This window comes from Oryctolagus cuniculus, chromosome 18 (assembly GCF_051225735.1).
Source record: "Oryctolagus cuniculus isolate XC-2025 breed Fujian yellow rabbit chromosome 18, ASM5122573v1, whole genome shotgun sequence".
In the NCBI taxonomy this organism is placed as follows: domain Eukaryota; kingdom Metazoa; phylum Chordata; class Mammalia; order Lagomorpha; family Leporidae; genus Oryctolagus; species Oryctolagus cuniculus.
This window is the reverse complement of record NC_142884.1, coordinates 35152966-35169469: the sequence shown is the minus strand read 5'-3', so window position 1 is coordinate 35169469 and position 16504 is coordinate 35152966.

The window sequence follows — 16504 nt, the reverse complement described above, 5'->3', positions numbered from 1 at the left end:
GAGTTCTGTAGCATGGGAGTAGTCTTACGCACTATGCGGGTTTTCAGCAGTGTGAGTAAAAGAGAAGCAGCTTACAGGATTTGTGTACATTTGAAGTAGTGAGAGGCAGTTTACAGGAGTTCTGCATCCTGAGTGTAGGAAACACTTTATGGGAGTTCTGTAGCATGGGAGTAGTCTTACGCACTATGCGGGTTTTCAGTAGTCTGAGGAAAAGAGAAGCAGCTTACAGGATTTCTGTACATTGGAAGTAGTGAGAGGCAGTTTACAGGAGTTCTGCATCCTGAGTGTAGGAAACACTTTACGGGAGTTCTGTAGTATGGGAGTAGTCTTACGCACTATGCGGGTTTTCAGTAGTCTGAGTAAAAGAGAAGCAGCTTACAGGATTTCTGTACATTGGAAGTAGTGAGAGGCAGTTTACAGGAGTTCTGCATCCTGAGTGTAGGAAACACTTTACGGGAGTTCTGTAGCATGGGAGTAGTCTTACGCACTATGCGGGTTTTCAGTAGTTTGAGTAAAAGAGAAGCAGCTTACAGGATTTCTGTACATTGGAAGTAGTGAGAGGCAGTTTACAGGAGTTCTGCATCCTGAGTGTAGGAAACACTTTATGGGAGTTCTGTAGTATGGGAGTAGTCTTACGCACTATGCGGGTTTTCAGCAGTCTTAGTAAAAGAGAAGCAGCTTACAGGATTTCTGTACATTGGAAGTAGTGAGAGGCAGTTTACAGGAGTTCTGCATCCTGAGTGTAGGAAACACTTTACGGGAGTTCTGTAGTATGGGAGTAGTCTTACGCACTATGCGGGTTTTCAGTTGTCTGAGTAAAAGAGAAACAGCTTACAGGATTTCTGTACATTGGAAGTAGTGAGAGGCAGTTTACAGGAGTTCTGCATCCTGAGTGTAGGAAACACTTTACGGGAGTTCTGTAGTATGGGAGTAGTCTTACGCACTATGCGGGATTTCAGTAGTTTGAGTAAAAGAGAAGCAGCTTACAGGATTTCTGTACATTGGAAGTAGTGAGAAGCAGTTTACAGGAGTTCTGCATCCTGAGTGTAGGAAACACTTTATGGGAGTTCTGTAGTATGGGAGTAGTCTTACGCACTATGCGGGTTTTCAGCAGTCTTAATAAAAGAGAAGCAGCTTACAGGATTTCTGTACATTGGAAGTAGTGAGAGGCAGTTTACAGGAGTTCTGCATCCTGAGTGTAGGAAACCTTTTTCGGGAGTTCTGTAGCATGGGAGTAGTCTTACGCACTATGCGGGTTTTCAGTAGTCTGCGTAAAAGAGAAGCAGCTTACAGGAATACTGTACATTGGAAGTAGTGAGAGGCAGTTTACAGGAGTTTTGCATCCTGAGTGTAGGAAACACTTTATGGGAATTCTGTAGCATGGGAGTAGTCTTACGCACTATGCGGGTTTTCAGCAGTCTGAGTAAAAGAGAAGAAGCTTACAGGATTTCTGTACATTGGAAGTAGTGAGAGGCAGTTTACAGGAGTTCTGAATCCTGAGTGTAGGAAACACTTTACGGGAGTTCTGTAGTATGGGAGTAGTCTTACGCACTATGCGGGTTTTCAGTAGTCTGAGTAAAAGAGAAGCAGCTTACAGGATTTCTGTACATTGGAAGCAGTGAGAGGCAGTTTACAGGAGTTTTGCATCCTGAGTGTAGGAAACACTTTATGGGAGTTCTGTAGCATGGGAGTAGTCTTACGCACTATGCGGGTTTTCAGCAGTCTGAGTAAAAGAGAAGCAGCTTACAGGATTTCTGTACATTGGAAGTAGTGAGAGGCAGTTTACAGGAGTTCTGCATCCTGAGTGTAGGAAACACTTTACGGGAGTTCTGTAGCATGGGATTAGTCATACCCACTATGCGGGTTTTCAGTTGTCTGAGTAAAAGAGAAGCAGCTTACAGGATTTCTGTACATTGGAAGCAGTGAGAGGCAGTTTACAGGAGTTCTGCATCCTGAGTGTAGGAAACACTTTACGGGAGTTCTGTAGCATGGGAGTAGTCTTACGCACTATGCGGGTTTTCAGTAGTCTGAGTAAAAGAGAAGCAGCTTACAGGATTTCTGTACATTGGAAGTAGTGAGAGGCAGTTTACAGGAGTTCTGCATCCTGAGTGTAGGAAACACTTTACGGGAGTTCTGTAGTATGGGAGTAGTCTTACGCACTATGCGGGTTTTCAGTTGTCTGAGTAAAAGAGAAGCAGCTTAGAGGATTTCTGTACATTGGAAGTAGTGAGAAGCAGTTTACAGGAGTTCTGCATCCTGAGTGTAGGAAACACTTTACGGGAGTTCTGTAGCATGGGAGTAGTCTGACGCACTATGCGGGTTTTCAGCAGTCTGAGTAAAAGAGAAGCAGCTTACAGGATTTCTGTACATTGGAAGTAGTGAGAGGCAGTTTACAGGAGTTCTGCATCCTGAGTGTAGGAAACACTTTACGGGAGTTCTGTAGTATGGGAGTAGTCTTACGCACTATGCGGGTTTTCAGTTGTCTGAGTAAAAGAGAAGCAGCTTACAGGATTTCTGTACATTGGAAGCAGTGAGAGGCAGTTTACAGGAGTTCTGCATCCTGAGTGTAGGAAACACTTTACGGGAGTTCTGTAGCATGGGAGTAGTCTTACGCACTATGCGGGTTTTCAGTAGTTTGAGCAAAAGAGAAGCAGCTTACAGGATTTCTGTACATTGGAAGTAGTGAGAGGCAGTTTACAGGAGTTCTGCATCCTGAGGGTAGGAAACACTTTATGGGAGTTCTGTATTATGGGAGTAGTCTTACGCACTATGCGGGTTTTCAGCAGTCTTAGTAAAAGAGAAGCAGCTTACAGGATTTCTGTACATTGGAAGTAGTGAGAGGCAGTTTACAGGACTTCTGCATCCTGAGTGTAGGAAACCTTTTACGGGAGTTCTGTAGCATGGGAGTAGTCTTACGCACTATGCGGGTTTTCAGTAGTCTGCGTAAAAGAGAAGCAGCTTACAGGATTTCTGTACATTGGAAGTAGTGAGAGGCAGTTTACAGGAGTCTTGCATCCTGAGTGTAGGAAACACTTTATGGGAATTCTGTAGCATGGGAGTAGTCTTACGCACTATGCGGGTTTTCAGCAGTCTGAGTAAAAGAGAAGCAGCTTACAGGATTTCTGTACATTGGAAGTAGTGAGAGGCAGTTTACAGGAGTTCTGATTCCTGAGTGTAGGAAACACTTTACGGGAGTTCTGTAGCATGGGAGTAGTCTTACGCACTATGCGGGTTTTCAGTAGTCTGAGTAAAAGAGAAGCAGCTTACAGGATTTGTTTACATTGGAAGTAGTGAGAGGCAGTTTACAGGAGTTCTGCATCCTGAGTGTAGGAAACACTTTACGGGAGTTCTGTAGTATGTGTGTAGTCTTACGCACTATGCGGGTTTTCAGCAGTCTTAGTAAAAGAGAAGCAGCTTACAGTATTTCTGTACATTGGAAGTAGTGAGAGGCAGTTTACAGGAGTTCTGCCTCCTGAGTGTAGGAAACACTTTACGGGAGTTCTGTAGCATGGGAGTAGTCTTACGCACTATGCGGGTTTTCAGTAGTCTGAGTAAAAGAGAAGCAGCTTACAGGATTTCTGTACATTGGAAGTAGTGAGAGGCAGTTTACAGGAGTTCTGCATCCTGAGTGTAGGAAACACTTTACGGGAGTTCTGTAGTATGGGAGTAGTCTTACGCACTATGCGGGTTTTCAGCAGTCTTAGTAAAAGAGAAGCAGCTTACAGGATTTCTGTACATTGGAAGTAGTGAGAGGCAGTTTACAGGAGTTCTGCATCCTGAGTGTAGGAAACACATTACGGGAGTTCTGTAGCATGGGAGTAGTCTTACGCACTATGCGGGTTTTCAGCAGTCTGAGTAAAAGAGAAGCAGCTTACAGGATTTGTGTACATTGGAAGTAGTGAGAGGCAGTTTACAGGAGTTCTGAATGCTGAGTGTAGGAAACACTTTACGGGAGTTCTGTAGTATGGGAGTAGTCTTACGCACTATGCGGGTTTTCAGTTGTCTGAGTAAAAGAGAAGCAGCTTACAGGATTTCTGTACATTGGAAGTAGTGAGAGGCAGTTTACAGGAGTTCTGCATCCTGAGTGTAGGAAACACTTTACGGGAGTTCTGTAGCATGGGAGTAGTCTTACGCACTATGCGGGTTTTCAGTAGTTTGAGTAAATGAGAAGCAGCTTACAGGATTTCTGTACATTGGAAGTAGTGAGAGGCAGTTTACAGGAGTTCTGCATCCTGAGTGTAGGAAACACTTTACGGGAGTTCTGTAGTATGGGAGTAGTCTTACGCACTATGCGGGTTTTCAGCAGTCTTAGTAAAAGAGAAGCAGCTTACAGTATTTCTGTACATTGGAAGTAGTGAGAGGCAGTTTACAGGAGTTCTGCATCCTGAGTGTAGGAAACCTTTTACAGGAGTTCTGTAGCATGGGAGTAGTCTTACGCACTATGCGGGTTTTCAGTAGTCTGCGTAAAAGAGAAGCAGCTTACAGGATTTCTGTACATTGGAAGCAGTGAGAGGCAGTTTACAGGAGTTCTGCATCCTGAGTGTAGGAAACACTTTACGGGAGTTCTATAGTATGGGAGTAGTCTTACGCACTATGCGGGTTTTCAGTTGTCTGAGTAAAAGAGAAGCAGCTTACAGGATTTCTGTACATTGGAAGTAGTGAGAGGCAGTTTACAGGAGTTCTGCATCCTGAGTGTAGGAAACACTTTATGGGAGTTCTGTAGCATGGGAGTAGTCTTACGCACTATGCGGGTTTTCAGTAGTCTGCGTAAAAGAGAAGCATCTTACAGGATTTCTGTACATTGGAAGTAGTGAGAGGCAGTTTACAGGAGTTCTGCATCCTGAGTGTAAGAAACACTACACAGGAGTTCTGTAGCATGGGATTAGTCTTACGCACTATGCGGGTTTTTAGTAGTCTGAGTAAAAGAGAAGCAGCTTACAGGATTTGTGTACATTGTGAGTAGGGAGAGACAGTTTACAGGAGTTCTGCATCCTGAGTGTAGGAAACACTTTACGGGAGTTCTGTAGCATGGGAGTAGTCTTACGCACTATGCGGGTTTTCAGTTGTCTGCGTAAAAGAGAAGCAGCTTACAGGATTTCTGTACATTGGAAGTAGTGAGAGGCAGTTTACTGGAGTTCTGCATCCTGAGTGTAGGAAACACTTTACGGGAGTTCTGCAGCATGGGAGCTAACGCACTATGCGCGTTTTCAGTTGTCTGAGTAAAAGAGAAGCAGCTTACATGATTTGTGTACATTGTGAGTAGGGAGAGGCAGTTTACAGGAGTTCTGCATCCTGAGTGTAGGAAACACTTTACGGGAGTTCTGTAGTATGGGAGTAGTCTTACGCACTATGCGGGTTTTCAACAGTCTTAGTAAAAGAGAAGCCGCTTACAGGATTTGTGTACATTGGAAGTAGTGAGAGGCAGTTTACAGGAGTTCTGCATCCTGAGTGTAGGAAACACTTTACGGGAGTTCTGTAGCATGGGATTAGTCTTACCCACTATGCGGGTTTTCAGTAGTCTGAGTAAAAGAGAAGCAGCTTACAGGATTTGTGTACATTGGAACTAGTGAGAGGCAGTTTACAGGAGTTCTGCATCCTGAGTGTAGGAAACACTTTACGGGAGTTCTGTAGCATGGGAGTAGTCTTACGCACTATGCGGGTTTTCAGTTGTCTGAGTAAAAGAGAAGCAGCTTACAGGATTTCTGTACATTGGAAGTAGTGAGAGGCAGTTTACAGGAGTTCTGCATCCTGAGTGTAGGAAACACTTTACGGGAGTTCTGTAGTATGGGAGTAGTCCTATGCACTATGTGGGTTTTCAGTTGTCTGCGTAAAAGAGAAGCAGCTTACAGGATTTGTGTACATTGGAAGTAGTGAGAGGCAGTTTACAGGAGTTCTGCATCCTGAGTGTAGGAAACACTTTACGGGAGTTCTGTAGCATGGGAGCTGTCTAACGCAATATGCGCGTTTTCAGTTGTCTGCGTAAAAGAGAAGCAGCTTACAGGATTTGTGTACATTGGAAGTAGTGAGAGGCAGTTTACAGGAGTTCTGCATCCTGAGTGTAGGAAACACTTTACGGGAGTTCTGTAGTATGGCAGTAGTCTTACGCACTATGCGGGTTTTCAGCAGTCTTAGTAAAAGAGAAGCAGCTTACAGGATTTCTGTACATTGGAAGTAGTGAGAGGCAGTTTACAGGAGTTCTGCATCCTGAGTGTAGGAAACACTAGATGGGAGTTCTGCAGCATGGGAGTAGTCTTACGCACTATGCGGGTTTTCAGCAGTCTGAGTAAAAGAGAAGCAGCTTACAGGATTTCTGTACATTGGAAGTAGTGAGAGGCAGTTTACAGGAGTTCTGCATCCTGAGTGTAGGAAACACTTTACGGGAGTTCTGTAGTATGGGTGTAGTCTTACGCACTGTGCGGGTTTTCAGCAGTCTTAGTAAAAGAGAAGCAGCTTACAGGATTTCTGTACATTGGAAGTAGTGAGAGGCAGTTTACAGGAGTTCTGCATCCTGAGTGTAGGAAACACTTTACGGGAGTTCTGTAGCATGGGAGTAGTCTTACGCACTATGCGGGTTTTCAGCAGTCTGCGTAAAAGAGAAGCAGCTTACAGGATTTCTGTACATTGGAAGTAGTGAGAGGCAGTTTACAGGAGTTCTGCATCCTGAGTGTAGGAAACACATTACGGGAGTTCTGTAGCATGGGAGTAGTCTTACGCAGTATGCGGGTTTTCAGCAGTCTGAGTAAAAGAGAAGCAGCTTACAGGATTTGTGTACATTGGAAGTAGTGAGAGGCAGTTTACAGGAGTTCTGAATGCTGAGTGTAGGAAACACTTTACGGGAGTTCTGTAGCATGGGATTAGTCTTACCCACTATGCGGGTTTTCAGTAGTCTGAGTAAAAGAGAAGCAGCTTACAGGATTTCTGTACATTGGAAGTAGTGAGAGGCAGTTTACAGGAGTTCTGCATCCTGAGTGTAGGAAACACTTTACGGGAGTTCTGTAGCATGGGAGTAGTCTTACGCACTATGCGGGTTTTCAGTTGTCTGCGTAAAAGAGAAGCAGCTTACAGGATTTATGTACATTGGAAGTAGTGAGAGGCAGTTTACAGGAGTTCTGCATCCTGAGTGTAGGAAACACTTTATGGGAGTTCTGTAGCATGGGAGTAGTCTTACGCACTATGCGGGTTTTCAGCAGTCTGAGTAAAAGAGAAGCAGCATACAGGATTTGTGTACATTGGAAGTAGTGAGAGGCAGTTTACAGGAGTTCTGAATCCTGAGTGCAGGAAACACTTTACGGGAGTTCTGTAGCATGGGAGTAGTCTTACGCACTATGCGGGTTTTCAGTAGTCTGAGTAAAAGAGAAGCAGCTTACAGGATTTCTGTACATTGGAAGTAGTGAGAGGCAGTTTACAGGAGTTCTGCATCCTGAGTGTAGGAAACACTTTACGGGAGTTCTGTAGCATGGGATTAGTCTTACCCACTATGCGGGTTTTCAGTAGTCTGAGTAAAAGAGAAGCAGCTTACAGGATTTGTTTACATTGGAAGTAGTGAGAGGCAGTTTACAGGAGTTCTGCATCCTGAGTGTAGGAAACACTTTATGGGAGTTCTGTAGCATGGGAGTAGTCTTACGCACTATGCGGGTTTTCAGTAGTCTGAGTAAAAGAGAAGCAGCTTACAGGATTTCTGTACATTGGAAGTAGTGAGAGGCAGTTTACAGGAGTTCTGCATCCTGAGTGTAGGAAACACTTTACGGGAGTTCTGTAGTATGGGTGTAGTCTTACGCACTGTGCGGGTTTTCAGCAGTCTTAGTAAAAGAGAAGCAGCTTACAGGATTTCTGTACATTGGAAGTAGTGAGAGGCAGTTTACAGGAGTTCTGCATCCTGAGTGTAGGAAACACTTTACGGGAGTTCTGTAGCATGGGAGTAGTCTTACGCACTATGCGGGTTTTCAGCAGTCTGCGTAAAAGAGAAGCAGCTTACAGGATTTCTGTACATTGGAAGTAGTGAGAGGCAGTTTACAGGACTTCTGCATCCTGAGTGTAGGAAACCTTTTACGGGAGTTCTGTAGCATGGGAGTAGTCTTACGCACTATGCGGGTTTTCAGTTGTCTGAGTAAAAGAGAAGCAGCTTACAGGATTTCTGTACATTGGAAGTAGTGAGAGGCAGTTTACAGGAGTTCTGCATCCTGAGTGTAGGAAACACTACATGGGAGTTTTGCAGCATGGGAGTAGTCTGACGCACTATGCGGGTTTTCAGCAGTCTGAGTAAAAGAGAAGCAGCTTACAGGATTTCTGTACATTGGAAGTAGTGAGAGGCAGTTTACAGGAGTTCTGCATCCTGAGTGTAGGAAACACTTTACGGGAGTTCTGTAGCATGGGAGTAGTCTTACGCACTATGCGGGTTTTCAGCAGTGTGAGTAAAAGAGAAGCAGCTTACAGGATTTGTGTACATTTGAAGTAGTGAGAGGCAGTTTACAGGAGTTCTGCATCCTGAGTGTAGGAAACACTTTATGGGAGTTCTGTAGCATGGGAGTAGTCTTACGCACTATGCGGGTTTTCAGTAGTCTGAGGAAAAGAGAAGCAGCTTACAGGATTTCTGTACATTGGAAGTAGTGAGAGGCAGTTTACAGGAGTTCTGCATCCTGAGTGTAGGAAACACTTTACGGGAGTTCTGTAGTATGGGAGTAGTCTTACGCACTATGCGGGTTTTCAGTAGTCTGAGTAAAAGAGAAGCAGCTTACAGGATTTCTGTACATTGGAAGTAGTGAGAGGCAGTTTACAGGAGTTCTGCATCCTGAGTGTAGGAAACACTTTACGGGAGTTCTGTAGCATGGGAGTAGTCTTACGCACTATGCGGGTTTTCAGTAGTTTGAGTAAAAGAGAAGCAGCTTACAGGATTTCTGTACATTGGAAGTAGTGAGAGGCAGTTTACAGGAGTTCTGCATCCTGAGTGTAGGAAACACTTTATGGGAGTTCTGTAGTATGGGAGTAGTCTTACGCACTATGCGGGTTTTCAGCAGTCTTAGTAAAAGAGAAGCAGCTTACAGGATTTCTGTACATTGGAAGTAGTGAGAGGCAGTTTACAGGAGTTCTGCATCCTGAGTGTAGGAAACACTTTACGGGAGTTCTGTAGTATGGGAGTAGTCTTACGCACTATGCGGGTTTTCAGTTGTCTGAGTAAAAGAGAAACAGCTTACAGGATTTCTGTACATTGGAAGTAGTGAGAGGCAGTTTACAGGAGTTCTGCATCCTGAGTGTAGGAAACACTTTACGGGAGTTCTGTAGTATGGGAGTAGTCTTACGCACTATGCGGGATTTCAGTAGTTTGAGTAAAAGAGAAGCAGCTTACAGGATTTCTGTACATTGGAAGTAGTGAGAAGCAGTTTACAGGAGTTCTGCATCCTGAGTGTAGGAAACACTTTATGGGAGTTCTGTAGTATGGGAGTAGTCTTACGCACTATGCGGGTTTTCAGCAGTCTTAATAAAAGAGAAGCAGCTTACAGGATTTCTGTACATTGGAAGTAGTGAGAGGCAGTTTACAGGAGTTCTGCATCCTGAGTGTAGGAAACCTTTTTCGGGAGTTCTGTAGCATGGGAGTAGTCTTACGCACTATGCGGGTTTTCAGTAGTCTGCGTAAAAGAGAAGCAGCTTACAGGAATACTGTACATTGGAAGTAGTGAGAGGCAGTTTACAGGAGTTTTGCATCCTGAGTGTAGGAAACACTTTATGGGAATTCTGTAGCATGGGAGTAGTCTTACGCACTATGCGGGTTTTCAGCAGTCTGAGTAAAAGAGAAGAAGCTTACAGGATTTCTGTACATTGGAAGTAGTGAGAGGCAGTTTACAGGAGTTCTGAATCCTGAGTGTAGGAAACACTTTACGGGAGTTCTGTAGTATGGGAGTAGTCTTACGCACTATGCGGGTTTTCAGTAGTCTGAGTAAAAGAGAAGCAGCTTACAGGATTTCTGTACATTGGAAGCAGTGAGAGGCAGTTTACAGGAGTTTTGCATCCTGAGTGTAGGAAACACTTTATGGGAGTTCTGTAGCATGGGAGTAGTCTTACGCACTATGCGGGTTTTCAGCAGTCTGAGTAAAAGAGAAGCAGCTTACAGGATTTCTGTACATTGGAAGTAGTGAGAGGCAGTTTACAGGAGTTCTGCATCCTGAGTGTAGGAAACACTTTACGGGAGTTCTGTAGCATGGGATTAGTCATACCCACTATGCGGGTTTTCAGTTGTCTGAGTAAAAGAGAAGCAGCTTACAGGATTTCTGTACATTGGAAGCAGTGAGAGGCAGTTTACAGGAGTTCTGCATCCTGAGTGTAGGAAACACTTTACGGGAGTTCTGTAGCATGGGAGTAGTCTTACGCACTATGCGGGTTTTCAGTAGTCTGAGTAAAAGAGAAGCAGCTTACAGGATTTCTGTACATTGGAAGTAGTGAGAGGCAGTTTACAGGAGTTCTGCATCCTGAGTGTAGGAAACACTTTACGGGAGTTCTGTAGTATGGGAGTAGTCTTACGCACTATGCGGGTTTTCAGTTGTCTGAGTAAAAGAGAAGCAGCTTAGAGGATTTCTGTACATTGGAAGTAGTGAGAAGCAGTTTACAGGAGTTCTGCATCCTGAGTGTAGGAAACACTTTACGGGAGTTCTGTAGCATGGGAGTAGTCTGACGCACTATGCGGGTTTTCAGCAGTCTGAGTAAAAGAGAAGCAGCTTACAGGATTTCTGTACATTGGAAGTAGTGAGAGGCAGTTTACAGGAGTTCTGCATCCTGAGTGTAGGAAACACTTTACGGGAGTTCTGTAGTATGGGAGTAGTCTTACGCACTATGCGGGTTTTCAGTTGTCTGAGTAAAAGAGAAGCAGCTTACAGGATTTCTGTACATTGGAAGCAGTGAGAGGCAGTTTACAGGAGTTCTGCATCCTGAGTGTAGGAAACACTTTACGGGAGTTCTGTAGCATGGGAGTAGTCTTACGCACTATGCGGGTTTTCAGTAGTTTGAGCAAAAGAGAAGCAGCTTACAGGATTTCTGTACATTGGAAGTAGTGAGAGGCAGTTTACAGGAGTTCTGCATCCTGAGGGTAGGAAACACTTTATGGGAGTTCTGTATTATGGGAGTAGTCTTACGCACTATGCGGGTTTTCAGCAGTCTTAGTAAAAGAGAAGCAGCTTACAGGATTTCTGTACATTGGAAGTAGTGAGAGGCAGTTTACAGGACTTCTGCATCCTGAGTGTAGGAAACCTTTTACGGGAGTTCTGTAGCATGGGAGTAGTCTTACGCACTATGCGGGTTTTCAGTAGTCTGCGTAAAAGAGAAGCAGCTTACAGGATTTCTGTACATTGGAAGTAGTGAGAGGCAGTTTACAGGAGTCTTGCATCCTGAGTGTAGGAAACACTTTATGGGAATTCTGTAGCATGGGAGTAGTCTTACGCACTATGCGGGTTTTCAGCAGTCTGAGTAAAAGAGAAGCAGCTTACAGGATTTCTGTACATTGGAAGTAGTGAGAGGCAGTTTACAGGAGTTCTGATTCCTGAGTGTAGGAAACACTTTACGGGAGTTCTGTAGCATGGGAGTAGTCTTACGCACTATGCGGGTTTTCAGTAGTCTGAGTAAAAGAGAAGCAGCTTACAGGATTTGTTTACATTGGAAGTAGTGAGAGGCAGTTTACAGGAGTTCTGCATCCTGAGTGTAGGAAACACTTTACGGGAGTTCTGTAGTATGTGTGTAGTCTTACGCACTATGCGGGTTTTCAGCAGTCTTAGTAAAAGAGAAGCAGCTTACAGTATTTCTGTACATTGGAAGTAGTGAGAGGCAGTTTACAGGAGTTCTGCCTCCTGAGTGTAGGAAACACTTTACGGGAGTTCTGTAGCATGGGAGTAGTCTTACGCACTATGCGGGTTTTCAGTAGTCTGAGTAAAAGAGAAGCAGCTTACAGGATTTCTGTACATTGGAAGTAGTGAGAGGCAGTTTACAGGAGTTCTGCATCCTGAGTGTAGGAAACACTTTACGGGAGTTCTGTAGTATGGGAGTAGTCTTACGCACTATGCGGGTTTTCAGCAGTCTTAGTAAAAGAGAAGCAGCTTACAGGATTTCTGTACATTGGAAGTAGTGAGAGGCAGTTTACAGGAGTTCTGCATCCTGAGTGTAGGAAACACATTACGGGAGTTCTGTAGCATGGGAGTAGTCTTACGCACTATGCGGGTTTTCAGCAGTCTGAGTAAAAGAGAAGCAGCTTACAGGATTTGTGTACATTGGAAGTAGTGAGAGGCAGTTTACAGGAGTTCTGAATGCTGAGTGTAGGAAACACTTTACGGGAGTTCTGTAGTATGGGAGTAGTCTTACGCACTATGCGGGTTTTCAGTTGTCTGAGTAAAAGAGAAGCAGCTTACAGGATTTCTGTACATTGGAAGTAGTGAGAGGCAGTTTACAGGAGTTCTGCATCCTGAGTGTAGGAAACACTTTACGGGAGTTCTGTAGCATGGGAGTAGTCTTACGCACTATGCGGGTTTTCAGTAGTTTGAGTAAATGAGAAGCAGCTTACAGGATTTCTGTACATTGGAAGTAGTGAGAGGCAGTTTACAGGAGTTCTGCATCCTGAGTGTAGGAAACACTTTACGGGAGTTCTGTAGTATGGGAGTAGTCTTACGCACTATGCGGGTTTTCAGCAGTCTTAGTAAAAGAGAAGCAGCTTACAGTATTTCTGTACATTGGAAGTAGTGAGAGGCAGTTTACAGGAGTTCTGCATCCTGAGTGTAGGAAACCTTTTACAGGAGTTCTGTAGCATGGGAGTAGTCTTACGCACTATGCGGGTTTTCAGTAGTCTGCGTAAAAGAGAAGCAGCTTACAGGATTTCTGTACATTGGAAGCAGTGAGAGGCAGTTTACAGGAGTTCTGCATCCTGAGTGTAGGAAACACTTTACGGGAGTTCTATAGTATGGGAGTAGTCTTACGCACTATGCGGGTTTTCAGTTGTCTGAGTAAAAGAGAAGCAGCTTACAGGATTTCTGTACATTGGAAGTAGTGAGAGGCAGTTTACAGGAGTTCTGCATCCTGAGTGTAGGAAACACTTTATGGGAGTTCTGTAGCATGGGAGTAGTCTTACGCACTATGCGGGTTTTCAGTAGTCTGCGTAAAAGAGAAGCATCTTACAGGATTTCTGTACATTGGAAGTAGTGAGAGGCAGTTTACAGGAGTTCTGCATCCTGAGTGTAAGAAACACTACACAGGAGTTCTGTAGCATGGGATTAGTCTTACGCACTATGCGGGTTTTTAGTAGTCTGAGTAAAAGAGAAGCAGCTTACAGGATTTGTGTACATTGTGAGTAGGGAGAGACAGTTTACAGGAGTTCTGCATCCTGAGTGTAGGAAACACTTTACGGGAGTTCTGTAGCATGGGAGTAGTCTTACGCACTATGCGGGTTTTCAGTTGTCTGCGTAAAAGAGAAGCAGCTTACAGGATTTCTGTACATTGGAAGTAGTGAGAGGCAGTTTACTGGAGTTCTGCATCCTGAGTGTAGGAAACACTTTACGGGAGTTCTGCAGCATGGGAGCTAACGCACTATGCGCGTTTTCAGTTGTCTGAGTAAAAGAGAAGCAGCTTACATGATTTGTGTACATTGTGAGTAGGGAGAGGCAGTTTACAGGAGTTCTGCATCCTGAGTGTAGGAAACACTTTACGGGAGTTCTGTAGTATGGGAGTAGTCTTACGCACTATGCGGGTTTTCAACAGTCTTAGTAAAAGAGAAGCCGCTTACAGGATTTGTGTACATTGGAAGTAGTGAGAGGCAGTTTACAGGAGTTCTGCATCCTGAGTGTAGGAAACACTTTACGGGAGTTCTGTAGCATGGGATTAGTCTTACCCACTATGCGGGTTTTCAGTAGTCTGAGTAAAAGAGAAGCAGCTTACAGGATTTGTGTACATTGGAACTAGTGAGAGGCAGTTTACAGGAGTTCTGCATCCTGAGTGTAGGAAACACTTTACGGGAGTTCTGTAGCATGGGAGTAGTCTTACGCACTATGCGGGTTTTCAGTTGTCTGAGTAAAAGAGAAGCAGCTTACAGGATTTCTGTACATTGGAAGTAGTGAGAGGCAGTTTACAGGAGTTCTGCATCCTGAGTGTAGGAAACACTTTACGGGAGTTCTGTAGTATGGGAGTAGTCCTATGCACTATGTGGGTTTTCAGTTGTCTGCGTAAAAGAGAAGCAGCTTACAGGATTTGTGTACATTGGAAGTAGTGAGAGGCAGTTTACAGGAGTTCTGCATCCTGAGTGTAGGAAACACTTTACGGGAGTTCTGTAGCATGGGAGCTGTCTAACGCAATATGCGCGTTTTCAGTTGTCTGCGTAAAAGAGAAGCAGCTTACAGGATTTGTGTACATTGGAAGTAGTGAGAGGCAGTTTACAGGAGTTCTGCATCCTGAGTGTAGGAAACACTTTACGGGAGTTCTGTAGTATGGCAGTAGTCTTACGCACTATGCGGGTTTTCAGCAGTCTTAGTAAAAGAGAAGCAGCTTACAGGATTTCTGTACATTGGAAGTAGTGAGAGGCAGTTTACAGGAGTTCTGCATCCTGAGTGTAGGAAACACTAGATGGGAGTTCTGCAGCATGGGAGTAGTCTTACGCACTATGCGGGTTTTCAGCAGTCTGAGTAAAAGAGAAGCAGCTTACAGGATTTCTGTACATTGGAAGTAGTGAGAGGCAGTTTACAGGAGTTCTGCATCCTGAGTGTAAGAAACACTACACAGGAGTTCTGTAGCATGGGATTAGTCTTACGCACTATGCGGGTTTTTAGTAGTCTGAGTAAAAGAGAAGCAGCTTACAGGATTTGTGTACATTGTGAGTAGGGAGAGGCAGTTTACAGGAGTTCTGCATCCTGAGTGTAGGAAACACTTTACGGGAGTTCTTTAGCATGGGAATAGTCTTACTCACTATGCGGGTTTTTAGTAGTCTGAGTAAAAGAGAAGCAGCTTACAGGATTTGTGTACATTGTGAGTAGGGAGAGGCAGTTTACAGGAGTTCTGCATCCTGAGTGTAGGAAACACTTTACGGGAGTTCTGTAGCATGGGAGCTAATGCACTATGCGGGTTTTCAGTAGTCTGAGTAAAAGAGAAGCAGCTTATAGGATTTGTGTACATTGTGAGTAGGGAGAGGCAGTTTACAGGAGTTCTGCATCCTGAGTGTAGGAAACACTTTACGGGAGTTCTGTAGCATGGGAGTAGTCTTACCCACTATGCGGGTTTTCAGTAGTCTGAGTAAAAGAGAAGCAGCTTACAGGATTTCTGTACATTGGAAGTAGTGAGAGGCAGTTTACAGGAGTTCTGCATCCTGAGTGTAGGAAACACTTTACGGGAGTTCTGTAGTATGGGAGTAGTCTTACGCACTATGCGGGTTTTCAGTTGTCTGAGTAAAAGAGAAGCAGCTTACAGGATTTGTTTACAATGGAAGTAGTGAGAGGCAGTTTACAGGAGTTCTGCATCCTGAGTGTAGGAAACACTTTATGGGAGTTCTGTAGCTTGGGAGTAGTCTTACGCACTATGCGGGTTTTCAGTAGTCTGCGTAAAAGAGAAGCAGCTTACAGGATTTCTGTACATTGGAAGTAGTGAGAGGCAGTTTACAGGAGTTCTGCATCCTGAGTGTAGGAAACACTAGATGGGAGTTCTGCAGCATGGGAGTAGTCTTACGCACTATGCGGGTTTTCAGCAGTCTGAGTAAAAGAGAAGCAGCTTACAGGATTTCTGTACATTGGAAGTAGTGAGAGGCAGTTTACAGGAGTTCTGCATCCTGAGTGTAGGAAACACTTTACGGGAGTTCTGTAGTATGGGATTAGTCTTACGCACTATGCAGGTTTTCAGTTGTCTGAGTAAAAGAGAAGCAGCTTACAGGATTTCTGTACATTGGAAGTAGTGAGAGGCAGTTTACAGGAGTTCTGCATCCTGAGTGTAGGAAACACTTTATGGGAGTTCTGTAGCATGGGAGTAGTCTTACGCACTATGCAGGTTTTCAGTAGTCTGCGTAAAAGAGAAGCAGCTTACAGGATTTGTGTACATTGTGAGTAGTGAGAGGCAGTTTACAGGAGTTCTGCATCCTGAGTGTAGGAAACACTTTAGAGGAGTTCTATTGCATGGGAGTAGTCTTACGCACTATGCGGGTTTTCAGTTGTCTGCGTAAAAGAGAAGCAGCTTACAGGATTTCTGTACATTGGAAGTAGTGAGAGGCAGTTTACAGGAGTTCTGCATCCTGAGTGTAGGAAACACTTTACGGGAGTTCTGTAGTATGGCAGTAGTCTTACGCACTATGCGGGTTTTCAGTTGTCTGAGTAAAAGAGAAGCAGCTTACAGGATTTCTGTACATTGGAAGCAGTGAGAGGCAGTTTACAGGAGTTCTGCATCCTGAGTGTAGGAAACACTTTACGGGAGTTCTGTAGCATGGGAGTAGTCTTACGCACTATGCGGGTTTTCAGTAGTTTGAGCAAAAGAGAAGCAGCTTACAGGATTTCTGTACATTGGAAGTAGT